Source organism: Mirounga angustirostris, unplaced genomic scaffold, assembly GCF_029215605.1.
Source record: "Mirounga angustirostris isolate CCGP_5_RB_7025 unplaced genomic scaffold, mMirAng1.0.hap1 SCAF_7, whole genome shotgun sequence".
NCBI lineage: Eukaryota > Metazoa > Chordata > Mammalia > Carnivora > Phocidae > Mirounga > Mirounga angustirostris.
The window spans coordinates 17,734,501-17,750,100 of NW_026991715.1; the positions used below are offsets into that span (position 1 = coordinate 17,734,501).

At 37.8% G+C, this 15,600-nt stretch overlaps 1 pseudogene; it reads left to right on the top strand.

The window, feature by feature from the left end:
• The first annotated feature begins 14,678 nt into the window (after positions 1-14,678).
• On the top strand, positions 14,679-15,240 carry LOC123852345 (vacuolar protein sorting-associated protein 29-like; annotated as a pseudogene).
• The last annotated feature ends 360 nt before the right edge of the window (positions 15,241-15,600 follow it).

Below are 15,600 nucleotides of genomic sequence, written 5' to 3' on the forward strand. Positions count from 1 at the left end.
ATATTAAGAATTTTGACAGGATGACTCTAGATATTAAGACATCTTAGATTTATATGTTATTCACTTAAGACTGGAAGGCTTGGGAAGTAAACACAAGGAGGAGAAGCTCAAATGGTGTTATTCACTTTATAAAGTTTTTTTCTTCTAAGTCGGCCCAGAGTTAGAAGTTTGAACTTAGGCAAAAATTTCTCCCAAACTCATTTCTTTTTTTTTTTTTTTCTAAAGATTTTATTTATTTATTTGACAGAGAGAGACACAGCGAGAGAGGGAACACAAGCAGGGGGAGTGGGAGAGAGAGAGAAGCAGGCTTCCCGCAGAGCAGGGAGCCCAATGCGGGGCTCGATGCGGGGCTCGATGCGGGGCTCGATCCCAGGACCCTGGGATCATGACCTGAGCCGAAGGCAGACGCTTAACTACTGATCCACCCAGGCGCCCCTCTCCCAAACTCATTTCAGTAACTCTTCCCCAAAACTAAAATTATACCTTCTTCCACTTATCTTAGACTTCAGATCAGTTTAACTGTGGTCATTTTATATTTTGCAGTTTAAAATCACCATCCCTAATAACGCAGATTTGACTTATTTTTCTCTCTGTGTGTCATTGCCAAATGTTCAATTTTTTTTGTAAGCCTGTGGCCAAATATATATTGTTTGTTTTTTTCCAAGCAGGTCTTTAAAACTCATTAAATTATCCTTATATAATTTTCTGAAAACTTAGCTTAATTTTGGCTTTCTTCTTGAGACAATTATTACATTTATATAATGCTATCCTTTACTTCTTGGCTTTGATTATGTGTTCTTCCTTCCAATTTGTCTATATTTTACTTCAGTTGTAAAAAAACAGAAAGTTCCCTGCAGACACTGCAGATTCTTTAGGTGTCTCACAGTATATTAATCATCAAAATACATTTTCCACATGTAATTATAATATGGAAACTTTTTCTTCCAGCTAAACTTTTCTTGGAATTTCTGGTCTGAACATTGACTTTTTATTTGATAAAGACTTTATTTGATAAAGACTTTTTATTTGATAAATATAATTTTGAAATCTCCTTTGACACGTATTTTCTAACTGGTCTTGATCTTCTGCGTTGCTTTTGTTCCAAGGTTCTGATTCCTACTAATTCATCAATTAGACAGACCTTTTGTATCAACTTAAACTGTGTACTGAGTCCAGCTTTCCCCTATTGTTTCCTTAAAGCATCCATGCAGTCCCCTAAGATCTTGATTGCAGTGTAAGCTCTACATGATGATCAGCTCTTCTGTGCAAAGCATTCTATAAGTCACTCAGACATGTGCCATACATCGCAAGCAATGAAATAGAGTGAATATTAAAATAGTCATTTTTTTATTTGAGGTTGGAATTCTTACCCACCTACATGAAAAGACACTTCCTTGGCTACATTTTCCTGGGAATGGATACAAGGGGATATATTACAATAAGTAATTTTGCATCACTTGATTCACACATGATAGATTTTTAGTGCTATTATTTTGGCCCATCTCTGGGTCAAATATCTTCATTAGGAGACTCCCCAGTTTGAATTCCAAGAATGGCTCAGTTTTCACTCTGTCTACATAGAGTGTTTTGAATTTCCTATTTATTTCCTTTCTTATTATACTGTATCAGAAACTCCTCTAAGAGAATTAATGTTTGATTAAGAACCAGGTCAGATTATATCCTGCTATAACTTTGGTGGTGTCTTTCCATCATTCCTTCAACAAATATGGAAAGATTATCTATTGAAATACTCACTGTTCTAGCTACTGGCATTACAACTGAAAACAGAACAAAACAAATCCCCATCCTAGAAAGCTCACTCTTTACTAGGTAAGAGCACAATAAATAAGGTAAAAAAATAAACATCTATGTTAGAAGGTGATGAGTGCTCTGAAGAAAAACAAAGCAACAGGAGGAATACAAAGTTCATATATGTGCAGTTTGTGATGGAGTGGCTAGTGTCTGGTTTCCCTCAGATGGTGACAGCTGAGTAAAGACCTGAAGGAAGTAAAGGAGAAATTCACATGAATGTCTGGGAAAAGAGTGTTTCAGGCAAGGGCAGGGAGGATAGGTATCAAAACCTCGGGCTGAGAATCTGATTGAAATAACTGAGGCATCACAAGGAGGCTGGTGTAGGTGGTGAAGAGTAAGCAATTGAGAAGATAGGGTCAAAATCAATTGCATTGTGTGGAGCTTCTGTGTGGTTGGTTTGTAAGGATATTAGTCTCATGATCTAGGAAGCTGTCATTGGACTCAACTGTCATGATCTTAAGTCATATAATCTTACTTTTTAAACACTATGACTCGGGTGGCTCTCTGAGAAAGAGACCAAAGGCAGGAAAAAGAGAAAAGAACAAAAACAGCTGGGGACTGTTGCCATAAAATAGATAGAAGAGACAGTAGTAGCTTGGGCCAATGCATTAGTTATAGAAGTTGGGAGACATGGTTAGATTTGGAATATATTTTAAGGCAGAGTTACAGATTTTGCTGACAGTTAGAACATGGTTATGACAAACTAAGAGAAAAGGATGCCTCCAAAAGTTTTAGCCAAGGCACATGGAAGATGTAGTTGCCCTGGATGGAAGACTAGGGTTTCATGGGTGGTGCTAGAGGAGGAAAGATTATGACCTCAATTTTTCAAGTGTCAAGTCTGAGATGCCCAGGAGACACCCAACAGGAGATATTTGGGAAGCCGGTTGGATATATGTCTAGAGTTGAGCAGGGAGGTAGACTGTGGAAATACATGTTGGATCAATTAGCTTGTGGATGGATATTAAAAGCCTAAAGGCTTTATGATATTCCCAAAGAAGTGAATGTGTAAAGAAAAATAAAGGGAAAAAAAAGGGACTGTGTCCTGGGATGCTCCAACATTAGGAGTCTAGGGAGGTAAGAAAGAATAGATAAAAGAGATAGTAAAATAATGTCCAGAGAGATAAGAAGAGAAACAGAGAGTATGGAATCCTCTAAGACAAGTAAAGAAACTCTTTCAAGGAAAAAGTAGTGATCACGATGCTATGGATAGGTAAGATGAAGCCTGAGAATTGTCCCTTGGATTTAATAATATAAAGTTTGAGTTCAAATGAGAATAATTATATAAGCAAGATTGAGAGAGAAAAAGAGACTAGAAATTGAAGAACCTTTTTTTTTTTTTTTAATTTGCAGATAATTATTTTTCCCCTTACTATGAAAAAGAGATACACTGAGTTGTGGCTGAAGTGAGAAGAAAGTGATAAAACAATGATTTTTGTATGTCTTAGTTTTATTGGTTTTTGTGATGAGACCATAGGGAGCATATTTGTGGGGTGATGATAAAGTAGTTGGAGAGATGGGGAAAATGATGATGCAAGAGACATGAGGGGAGATTGCAAGAACAATGTCCTTGAGCTGAAGAGAAAGAATGTGACAGTGTGGGGAGTTAGTGCAAGAGCTCACTCATGGCTCAAGAGGAAAGGCTAAGTAAACATAAACAGGTGCAGAAGGGATACTTGGAGCTGGTGGAAGTTCACTTCTGATTTCTTCCATTTCCTCTGTGAAATAGGTAGCTAAGTGTAAGAATGGAGGAGCAGATATTTTTGTGGGGAGGAGGAAGCAGGAGGTGGTCAATGTGATGAGACCCTCTGTGTTTGCTAACTGGTGCTTCTCAAAGTTAGGCTTCTATCCTCCTACAGAGACTAGAAGACAGGACCCCACCTTTCCTGAGGATTACCTTTCAAAGGGAGGGCTCCCAGGTCCCTAAGAAAGACATTTCTAGGTTGTATAACTGGCAGGAGGCTGGGAGATTTACGTCTCTCATAGAGAAAGAATCTACAGTTGGAAGTTTTCTAAGGCAAATGCTTTCTTAGAAAAGGGAGGTCAGGCACCTATAGTGACAAAGAAACCTGTCAAGAGTTTAGTCAAGCTGAGGGAAACTGTAAGGCCGTCTCGATCATGTTAAAGGCCAGGATGAGATGAGTGACCATGAATTGAAAGTTAGATCTCTCTGTCCAACTATGTATTTTTCTCATACTCACACTATGCGTTGTGAGAGAGTCTGATTTAACTGCAACTGTGGTTTTACCAAGTAATTATGATAAAGCAGTAGAAGGACAAAGGAGTTGAGGCTGTATGCCAAGAGGTGACTCAAATGAAGGACCATGAAATGTAAGGACATCCAATTGAGGGGTAAAGGCAGCACCTGGGTATAAAAGGGATAATGAAAAATTAGTAAGCTCATTGGACTGAAGATGCTGATAGGGTTAAAGCATTACACGGATGCAGGAAGTAGAGGGTGTGAGTGGAAAAGAGAGAAGGTGTGGTCAGAGGTGTGGTGCTGGAAACTGACAAGATCTGGAGGGTAAACCACTGGACAAGGGGCTGATGGAGAGGGCAGGATTAGACCAGTGACAGAAAGGAGGTTTGAACGGATAAAACATATGAATATTTAATCATCATGAAGAGTGCTGGAGAAAAGGAAAATAAGCCAGGCTTTAAAATCTTTAAGCAATAAGAAACAGTGACCTGGGGGCAAGAGAGACCATAAATTACATTTAAAATTAGGGGCAATTCTTCTTTTCTAGTGCCCAGCTGTTCACCCAACAACGGAATGAATAGTTGCTAAAATGTAACTCCCTCAAGAAAATTCCTTGAACAAAAAACCGTAAGAAGAGAGATCAAAATGTTTACTGCTTTGGAGAAAAGACTGTGAATGATTAGAATGTTCTGCTTTGTTCCTTTATGTATTTTCTTAATTCACCATAAATGAGAACAAAATACTTTTCTAATCAGGAATAGTAAGGATGGAAAGAAAGAAAATAATCAAATTTTCTAATATGTCATTGTACCTAAATCAAGTTACTTTGTGATTATGAACTTAGTAAATTATTGTCCCTTCACTTGAAAAAGAAAAACAAAACAAATTATTCAATACCAATTTCCATTTCATAAATATTTCCATTCATTATTTTCCATGATCTTCAGGGGAAATCAAACCTAGCATACTTTGGGGCTGTGGTTAGAGCATGGTGTTATTTCCCTGAAAGTCTTATTTAAAATACTTCTGTTAGAGCCAAACTGCAAAAATTCCTTTCTGAGAGTCCATTTTGAGGCCAATATATATATATATATTTTTTTTTTCTTAACTTTGGAAAACATATGGTATTTCAATTTCCAGGAAATTTTAATGACAGTAAGCTTACTCTCCATGAACCCAAGTCACAGAATTCCAGCTTCCTTGCCTGGCCCACATTTTTGGCCTTTACAATGAAACCTCAAGCCACTGGCTAAATGCTCCTTTTGAGAAGAATCTGTAGTCTGGACTTCTAAAACCATTTTCCTTTAACTTTTTGTTCAGTAAGTTCCTTTAGGCAAGTTACTTGTCCTATATCATACAGTTGTGTCTCATAAGCAAGAGGTAGAAAAATAAGCAGCTAGGAGCATTTTTAATATTTATTTTCAATCTGATAACATAATTAAGAGCCATTCTTCAAAACAGTGATATGGCAATAATCATTTTCATCCATTTTCACTTATGTCAGAGACTTCCCACAATAATTAAATGCTTCCATGAACTCTGAAGGCCAAATTTTCTTTAAGGACCTAATTTAAAAACCATTATAAAAAAACCCCAATGCACTAAACTTTCAACCTCGCAATGAAATACTGACAAGTTTTTTGTTGTTTTTTAATGAAAGACTTGCAGATGAGCAAGCCACTCAATGCTGTCAGCACATGTTCCAAGATGAGTTAACTGTGACCCCACCTCTGCTCCCAGCAAAGTCATCTTCTACAAACTTTACATTTCATCTCTCTGAATGTGCCAGAAGTTCTTTAAAAAGTTTTCACAAGCATTTATTCAATGTATTGGCAAAGTGTCTGTGAGGTCGAAGATGGAAGTAAGAAGCGAATATCAGAATTTTAGATCTAAAATATTCCTTGTTTTACATCCTGACATTAAATCAGTGCAATGTAAAAAGTCAGCAAGGTGTCTTCTTTACTTACAAAGCCTGCTCAAAATTATATTCTCTGACACTAATTTCTTACCTTCTAGATTAGTATTACTCTGCAAAATATAATTTTTTTATAAAAAGTTTTTTTTTTTTTTTAAGATTTTATTTATTTGAGAGAGAGAGAATGAGAGACAGAGAGCATGAGAGGGAGGAGGGTCAGAGGGAGAAGCAGACTCCCCGCTGAGCAGGGAGCCCGATGTGGGACTCGATCCCGGGACTCCAGGATCATGACCTGAGCCGAAGGCAGTTGCCCAACCAACTGAGCCACCCAGGCGCCCCTCTGCAAAATATAATTGCTGTTACTTTGTAAATGCTTGCTTCTCCTTAGTAGTAACTTCTAAGTTATCAAGACTCTGAAACTAAGCTAAAAATCCAAATTTTGTAACAGAACTTTGCTAAAAATGACTGGAAGTCTCTAGGAAGTGTGTATACACACACACACACACACACACACACATATATATATACACAAAAAATTGCCTAGGTGGCATAATTTTCTTAGATTAATTGAAATTTGAAACAATATCTTTGTAGTGTCCCCTAGAGCACCTTGAGGGTCATATTTCTCACTCATAATTTGCAAATCAAGAATACAGAACATAAACTAGATATGTGAAAATGGTAATTAATTTTTACCTTACTTAAGCCATAATCATGTATAGTAGAGAAACATCTATTTTTTCTTTCTAGTGGGGAACGTCAATGTCACATGTTAAAAAGCATGTCAATTCAGAATTCTAAGTACCACTCTCGTCTTTGCAAGAAGTGAAGACTTGAATTATCCTTTGTTTGGGAAAAAATAAAGTAATAAAACAGTTTGTCTGGAGGGTGAGCAGATCTGCAACTATCTGGACCATACATCCTTGAAACATTTCTTATATGGCTTCTTTCCTCCCGGTATCTGTACATTACTGCTTCTTTTCAGGGGGTTGTATGTATAGATTCTTGATCAAGAAGTTACTTATAGGGAATCAGGAGCAGAGACACAAAAGACCAGAGGAAAGGCCTGCTAGCTTGATGTTCTAATCAAGAGTACATTGTTCTGCCCTGGTACTACTTCAAACATGATTGTACTTAAGGCTGAATAATTCAGACTACAGTAGATGTTCTGATACCAAATTATTACACTGATAGCATAAGACCAGACCACAGCCCTACAGGGGTATTTTAACTAAGGAGAGTGGATATTCTAACTGCAAATCATTCAATGTCAAAAACGAAAAGTAAAGATGTAAGCCTTTCAATGGACGTGCCAAAGAAACTGTTCTCAGCATCCTAGGGGCAGTTTTGAATAGAGGTGGTTAAAATACTCCTGAGCAGTAAACGTGATTTTGTCAAGCAGCATCAGGCTAGCACCTGTGCCCAAGAGCATCCTGGGTAGCCTCCTGACATTGAATCACAGCTGGTAACGTCTGCATGTAGTCACCGTCACATTCAGGAGCTGTCCTAGCTTACTGGCACGAGAATTCCCTTCCCTTCCTCCCAATCCTTCTGTATTCTGATTACAGTTTACAACCTTATCTCCATTTCCATGGGAGAGAGGATGAGCAGGTTGAGGACTTTGCCTCGAGATGGCAGCAAGTAACCAGTAGAGGAAGGCGTGACCATTGGAAATAACAGCATTAGTCCACAATGTGACATGTGGCTGATGTGGCCAGTGACTGCCAGGACCAAACTGAAATTTTCTATAATACTGAAGGAGAAAAACCTGCTAAAAGACTATACATCATACATCCAAGTATGAATAAGCACTTCAGCTATTTTAATTTGGACATATGTTCAGTATAACATTTACAATTAAATATTTTTATTGAAGCTTTAACCTACTGTATGGGAGAAGATATTTGCAAATGATAAATCTAATAAGGGATTAATATCCAAAACACATAAAGAACTTACACAACTCAACACCAAAAGAACCCCGAATTATCCAATTAAAATGGGCAGAGGACCTGAATAGACGTTTTTCCAAAGACATACAGATGACCAACAGATACATGAAAAGATGCTCAACACCACTAATCATCAGGGAAATGCAAATCAAAATCACAATGAGGCATCACCTCACACCGGCCAGAATAATTAAAATCAAAAGCACAAGAAATAACAAGTATTGGCAAGGATGTGGAGAAAAAGGAAGCCCCATGCATTGTTGGTGGGAATACAAACTGAGGCAGCCACTGTGGAAAACAGTACAGAGGTTCCTCAAAAAATTAAATAGGTAAGTACAATATGATTCAGTAATTCCACTACTGACTATCTAACCAAAGAAAATGAAAACACTAATGCAAAAAGATATATGCACCCCTATGTTTATTGCAGCATTATTTACAATAAGTAAAGATATGGAAGCAACATAAATGTCCATGGATAGAAGGATGGATAAAGAATATGTGGTGTGTATATATACATACATATTATATATGTGTAAGGGAATATTACTTAGCCATAAAAAGAAGGAAATCTTGCCATTTGCAATAACATGATGGACCCAGAGGGTATAATGCTAAGCAAAAAAGCTGGTCAGAGCAAGATAAATACCGTATGATTTCACTCATATGTGGAATTTAAGAAATAAAACAAAGAAACAAACAAAAAAAAACCCACATTTTTTTTTTAAGATTTTATTTATTTGACAGAGAGAGACACAGTGAGAGAGGGAACACAAGCAAGGGGAGTGGGGGAGGGAGAAGCAGGCTTCCCGCGGAGCAGGGAGCCCAATGCGGGGCTTGATCCCAGGACCCTGGGATCATGACCTGAGCTGAAGGCAGACGCTTAACGACCGAGCCACCCAGGCGCCCCAGAAAACCCACAGTCTTAAGTAAAGAAAATAGACTGGTCATTACCAGAGGGGAGGGGGGAGGGGGGAATGGATGAAATAGATAAAGGGTATCCAGAGTGTACCTATTTTGATGAGCACTGAGTAATGTAGAGAATCGTTGAATCATTATACTGGACACCTGAAACTAATACAACGCTGTATGTTAATTATACTTAAAAAATTATTGAAGTTTTCTTCACTGGCTTTCATTTCTTATGCTCACATGGTAGACATGAGACTGTCATATTTGGGACAGTCTTCTTGCAAGATTGGCCCTAGGCTGGCATGTGGAACCTATGAGGTTCCATGGAGCATGGAAACATTGGTTTGATGTCCAGGTAGTAAACGTGATCCTGAGTTTTGAAACAGACATCATTCCAAATTCTGAGTCTAGTTCAAAGTGTATCCAAACCAGTTAAACTAGCAGGGAAAATGGCACCACCTTGGCATTCTAGGTTGGTATCCTAGCTCTCTATTAATTCATTCATTTTTTCATTCAACAAGTATTTATGAAGCCTCTCCAGTGACAGGTACTGCTGATGGCATTGGGAATAGAAGAGTGAACCAGACAGTCTTTTCTAATAAAAGTTAGACAACAAAACAAACACAAAGAAAATAATAAAAAGTCTGGTAGCAATAAAAGCTATGAAGAAAACTCAGACAAGATTAAGAGAAGAGAGTATGGAAGAGATGGGTGCTAAGGGCAGCACCCAGCAGGGAAGTGATTCTCACTACGGGCATCTCTAACAGGGGCAGCTTCCTTTAAGGTGCTTTGTGGACACTGAACATCTGTCATGGAACCAGAAAAAAAAAAAAAAAAGAACAAGACAGGACACTTATTGAGCACATGCAGGATATCCAGAGAAACCCAGAAACAATTGGGAGGCTTTGGGATGCATTGCTGTCCTGGGTTATGCACATGGGGATAGGAGCCATTGACATTTGAGTTACTACTTGTTAGTATGACCTCACTGTCCCCAGAATCTATGGAGATGTAGGATTATTCAGACACTACAACTGATGGCAGGAATCAAAATGGAGTAATTGAGAAAGACAACTGGGAACCCGGACCTGGAGCAAAGGTCAAAGATCACACCTGGAGATATCTATTTGGATGTCATAGCAACAGCGGTAAAACAATGATAACAGTATAACAAGACAAGCAAGAGTCAAAGGTGGAGTCTTGAGGAATGTTCACATTTAGTTTCAAGGGGAAGAAATAGCAGAGGGAGACATTAATTTAAGGAGAATCAAAATAAAGAAATAGCAAAAATAGCAAAAACATGAGAGTATTCAAAAAAAAAAAGAAGAAGAAGAAAACAACCCAGAAGAGTGTTCCATAATGCCAAGTTCTACAAGAAGAGGATACATGCTGAGAAATAAAAAGAGTAAACTTGTTTAGAGGATATATGGAAATGAACAGGAAAAAGACATCATTCGTGTGTTAAAATATGAAGCTCAATTTTATGGCATTATAAAGGAATTCAGATGAAACAGTCTTAGATCAGGTGCCTCATACACTGAGCCAAGAAAAGAAGGACAGCTAAGTGGCGCTAACAGGTGCACCCATCACAAAGCTGGCAATTAAATGGGCACTTCATGATACTCAAATAAATGAGGCTATAAATAAAAGGGTAACAATGAGTGAATATGAGTTTGACTTTGTTTTTGTTGCTGTTGTTTGCTGTTGTTATTAATAAGGAAAAACAGAAGGGGAGAAGTCCATGGAAAGAGAGAAATTGAAGTTACCGAAGACAGGAGGGATGACAATGAGAGCACCTACACGGAGCATCGTAAAGAAGTAGACCAAGAACGTGAAGAGGTTGCACACTTCCTCTGAAGCAGGAAGGTGGATAGAACTCCCTCGATGCTTCAAGATGAAGATTAAGTCATATCTAAAAGGTAGTGCTTGATAACCGCCATCTCCTTTGAGACTGGGGGCAAAGTCACTAGCAAAATCTGCAGGGCTAACAGATCTAGAAATGACACAATGACATTTCAATGTCATGAAATGACATTTCAATTATAAAATGTTAGCCCTTCCAAAGCAGGGACATTCTATTTGGAGATCTATTCTACCTCTCCTCCTCCAACTCCCAGCCAGACGTGTTGCTGAAAGATTGGAGACTTAAATGCTAGGAGAGGAAAGTTTGAAGATTTACAAGAGGCTGATGTGGGGCAGGAAAAGGTACCAGCTCCATGAGCAGTGCGACCTCTACTGGGTTCCTAACTTCACGCTCCCACCCAGAGAATGTTAGCAAGATTGATAGGTGTTCAAGGCATCCATCAGTCTTTTTTGGCTTTTTTTAAAAGTAGAGTTGATACACAATGTTACATTAATCTCAAGTGGACACTATAGTGACTGGACATCTCTGTATGTTATACTATGCTCACCACAAGAGTAGTTGCCATCTGTCACCATACAACACTATTACAATGCTGTTGGCTATATTCCCTACACTGTAGCTTTTTTTTTTTTAAGATTTTATTTATTTACTTGACAGAGAGAGACACAGAGAGAGAGGAAACACAAGCAGGGGGAGTGGGAGAGGGAGAAGCAGGTTTCCTGCGGAGCAGGGAGCCCGACGCGGGGCTCGATCCCAGGACCCCGGGATCATGACCTGAGCCAAAGGCAGACGCTTAACGACTGAGCCACTCAGGCGCCCCCTACACTGTACTTTTTTAAACTCATGCAATTGGCCCTGCATAAACTCTAGTGAGGGTGGTAAAAGCAACCCTTGAGCACAATGCTATTTGACTGAAAATTCCCTAGATCCTATTAACAATAAAAATTCAATAAACATATTTTAAATTGAATACCTGAAACTATTTACTTGGGCTTTTCCTTCATCTTAACCTATTTTTACCCCAAATTAAATGTATACCTATCACACTTCCACTATAAAAAAAAGCCTAATAGTCTATATTTTTAACCATAAACATACAAACTTTACTTTTGCAATTCCAGAAGGGAAAATGAATATGAAAAGCCGGTGGTGCCTCCAAGCACATGAAGGATGAAATGAAATTTCAAAGAAACCAAAACAGCCAAGAAAGGAAGAGGGAAATGGATACACAGAGAGCTATTTCTAGGGACCTGGCCTAAAATGTAAAATGTATTTTCCTGTAGAAATTGTACCACAAATGACATCTTACGATTGTTTGAAAAGTACAGTTCAATAAATGATTTCATAAGATTTTTTTGGACCATCCTGGGACTGCAGCCACCATTATACATCAGTCCTGTGCAAAAACAAAAAGGCATTCCTAATACCAAATAAATGACTCATAAGCGATGTAGCCCACTACAAACCATTTTGTGATAGCCCCTATTTATACTTTGGGTAGAGCCAATAGAAGACTCTAGGTTATCTCAGGAAATGTGATGGCAAATTGGTTTTCTTTCATGTGCCAACTTCAATCAGTTGGAGTGATGTGTTAGGAAGGACCCTGAAACCATGTTTTGCGGAGGCGGGAAAGAGCGCTGTTACTCATTGCTTGTATTTTTCACGGGACTGGCTGAGAGTCAGATGGGACTACTCCCATCTGCTTTGAAAGAAAGGGGAGACACAGAGGGGACAGGAAAGCAAACTGAAGGCTTTTGTTTCCTCCCAACTTAATCCACATCAGTTACTCTTAAAAGGGGAGGCACCCAAAGGAGTAGCCGACATGGGAAATGACTGAGAAATGGGGAGAACTCCCCACCAGCAGTCTCCTCCCGGGTATCTGCCACAGTGAAGATGACAACAAAATAAAGAGAACGAACCCAAACTCACTGAGGCAACCAGAAGGAGAAATGGAATGTCGCAACTCAACAATTTCCATGTCAGGGCAAGAATCCCTGAAGTCCATACATTGTGGAGAATATAACCTGGAATGGCCTCATGTGGATGGAGAAAAGCTTCAAGATCAGATATTTATTGTTGCTGTGACTAAAGTTGACACAGGGTAGCTTTTCTTTCTTTCTTTTTGTCCTACATAAGCAATTTTATGTTTGTGCTTCAGCATTTTAAACAGGATCTGGCTAAAGAGGGAAATTAAATTGGAGGCAAGTCATTAGAGCTCTCAGTTCTATTTAAATTTTTTAAAAACCCCCACTAATAAAGGAGCCCAGTGGCCATTAGTATTGACTTGGTGTTTGGGTTGGCACCATCAAAGTCAACACCTAATTGTATCTCCTGTTGATTGTTGTTGTAAATGGAGTACAGATATGAATAAAAGATACTTCTTAACAAAGCAAGATAAAATAAAACCATAAATTTCAAGTCAATACCTGTCAGCTAAATGAGTCCAGCATTTTAGGAGGCAAAGGACAGAGAGACATGTCTCTCTTAATGCATTCATTCCATGTATTGACCAGGAAGTGGCCTTTATAATTAATTCATGATGTTTGATTTCATTTTATTCAGGGTGTGAGTCACACATGAGCTTTGAGTTCTCATCACTTTGGATATAACTATAGCCTAAAAATGTTAAAATGAACTTTTATTTTTCAAGAACATGTACAAAGAAATCATTTGGAAGAAGAACCTCATATTGATCATCATTTTTTGAAAATTACTTTTCAAAAATGTATATATCCCACTAGTACCTCTTAAAAGATAGCTAATATTTAAATTATTTGTTTCTGAGTGCTGTTCTCTTTATATTAAAATAAAACAATTTCCTTTGATTGCCAGGTAGTTTTTCTAAGGTTGATCAACTAGTTATCTTTTTGAAATCACTATGTCATGGTTAACTAATTAATGTTACAATATGAAATATTTTATAAGCTAATGACAACTTTGTGAACAAAAGAAAATTGTCATTTTGTACACAATTTTTTGAAAATCCTCACATAATCATTGCTAGCTCTTTTGCATTCTGAAATTAATATTTTGGCTTGCTAAATAATTACAATTTAAAACTAAAGAGCTCAAAAGAAACTGAGGTGGTAATGGGAGCTATCATCCTTTATAAACTAATTAAACCTATAGTTACAGATGAAAAGCGGCAAAAGCAGGTCAAATAAATCTTGCTTTTGCAGCTGCTGGTGGAATTTCTATTTTATAACAGTTGTTTGGTTATCACTTTAAAAAGTAGGTTTTTTGTTCTGCTGGATTTCTTAAAGTTCTGAGATTTCCCATTATATGTAAATATTTAAATTACGCTCAAACACCCCTCTATAGTTTATCACTAGTGAGTAACTTATCTCATTGAATCCTTTGTCAGAAATTGTCCCATGGGTAGCTGAGTATTCTAAACATCAACCAGTAAAATTGAAAAAAAAAAAAAAAAGTCGAAGTAATCCCAAAGTAAACTTACAAATCTCTTCAGAGATTACATAAAATTAGTACTGGAGAATGACTCGAATCGTATGGAAACTCTTCACAACAGAGGATCCAACCAAATTATACCAGTTAACTGAAAAGGGGCATTAGCAAGAATGGTGAAAAGTGTTTCCAAAGACAATGGAAGGACAATCAAAGGATCAATAGTGACCTTTAGAAAAATTTATAAAATTCTTGGATTTTTAAAAAAGATTTACTTATTTGAGAGAGAGAGCATGAGCAAGTGAGGGGAGGGGCACATTCCCTCTAAGCCTGGAGCCCAACTGGGGACTTGATCCTACAACCCATGAAATTATGACCTGAGCCGAGTTAGAGGCTTAACCAACTAAGCCACCTAGTCACATGGATCTTTTTTTTTTTTTTTTTTTGGCAAAAGTTGTACTCTCTAAGGTCCCGTGGCAAAAGTCAAAAGTAAACCACATTAGTAATGTGTTGTCTTACAAATTTGTCAGCAAAATTACACTCAAAGTCCATTGTAAAAATGAGGACACAGAGGAAGATGGTGGCGGTGGTTGTGGTGACTGAGTTGAGCCCAGTGACAGGATGTTGGTGTTGGTATTAAGAGACCTGCACATCCCACACCAGTGTAACAGTTTCCCAGCTAAATTAAAAAAAAACAAAAAACAAAAAGCAAAAAAAAAAACTTCTGGTGCCAGGAAAGATTCAGCACATTCTCTGTACTGGAAACCTTTGCCCCAAAGAGAGTTATGACCATCTCAAGACTTCATATTGTGAGGAGACTTACATGAGAAGCTGAATTATCCTGAACAGAAAGTGGTGACTGTTGGGCAGTTCAAAACTGGTCTGATCCATGGGCATCGAGTTATTCCACGGGGAGGTAGGGCCAGCCACACTCTGTTGCAGAGGCAGTTTGATGTGGACAGTCCTTATCTCAGGACACACACACAAATTTGAAGCATTTGAGCATGAAAATAAATTTTACATTAACCCGGGTTCTGCCACTGGAGCATATAATGCCTTGGAAACAAACACTGTCCCTTCATTCATGTTGATGGATACCCAGGTTTTTACAGTTGTCACTTATGTGGATCAGCTAATTGGAGATGATGTGAAAATAGAACGAACTGAATACAAAAAATCTTAAAGCCAGGCCTGTCTTGCTGGGGTTTTTTTGTTTTTTTTTTTCATTCCTCTGTTCAAATCAAGTAATTAAACATTTATGAGCCACACACACACAAAAAAAACAATTAGGGAATATATATCTTTTTGAATTAGTGTTTTGTTTTCTTTGGGCAAATACCCAGTGGTGGAATTATTTTATCATACAGTATTTCTATTTTTAATTGTAAAATATTTTAAATAGGACACATTTTTGGTATATCCACAATCAATGTGAGTTTGTTTTATTTGTTAACATACAATTGAAATTAAATATTTTTCATTAGTCCCAATGAAATTTTTACTTCTATTTTCAATGGATTCTATAAGTGACTGTATCAAGTAA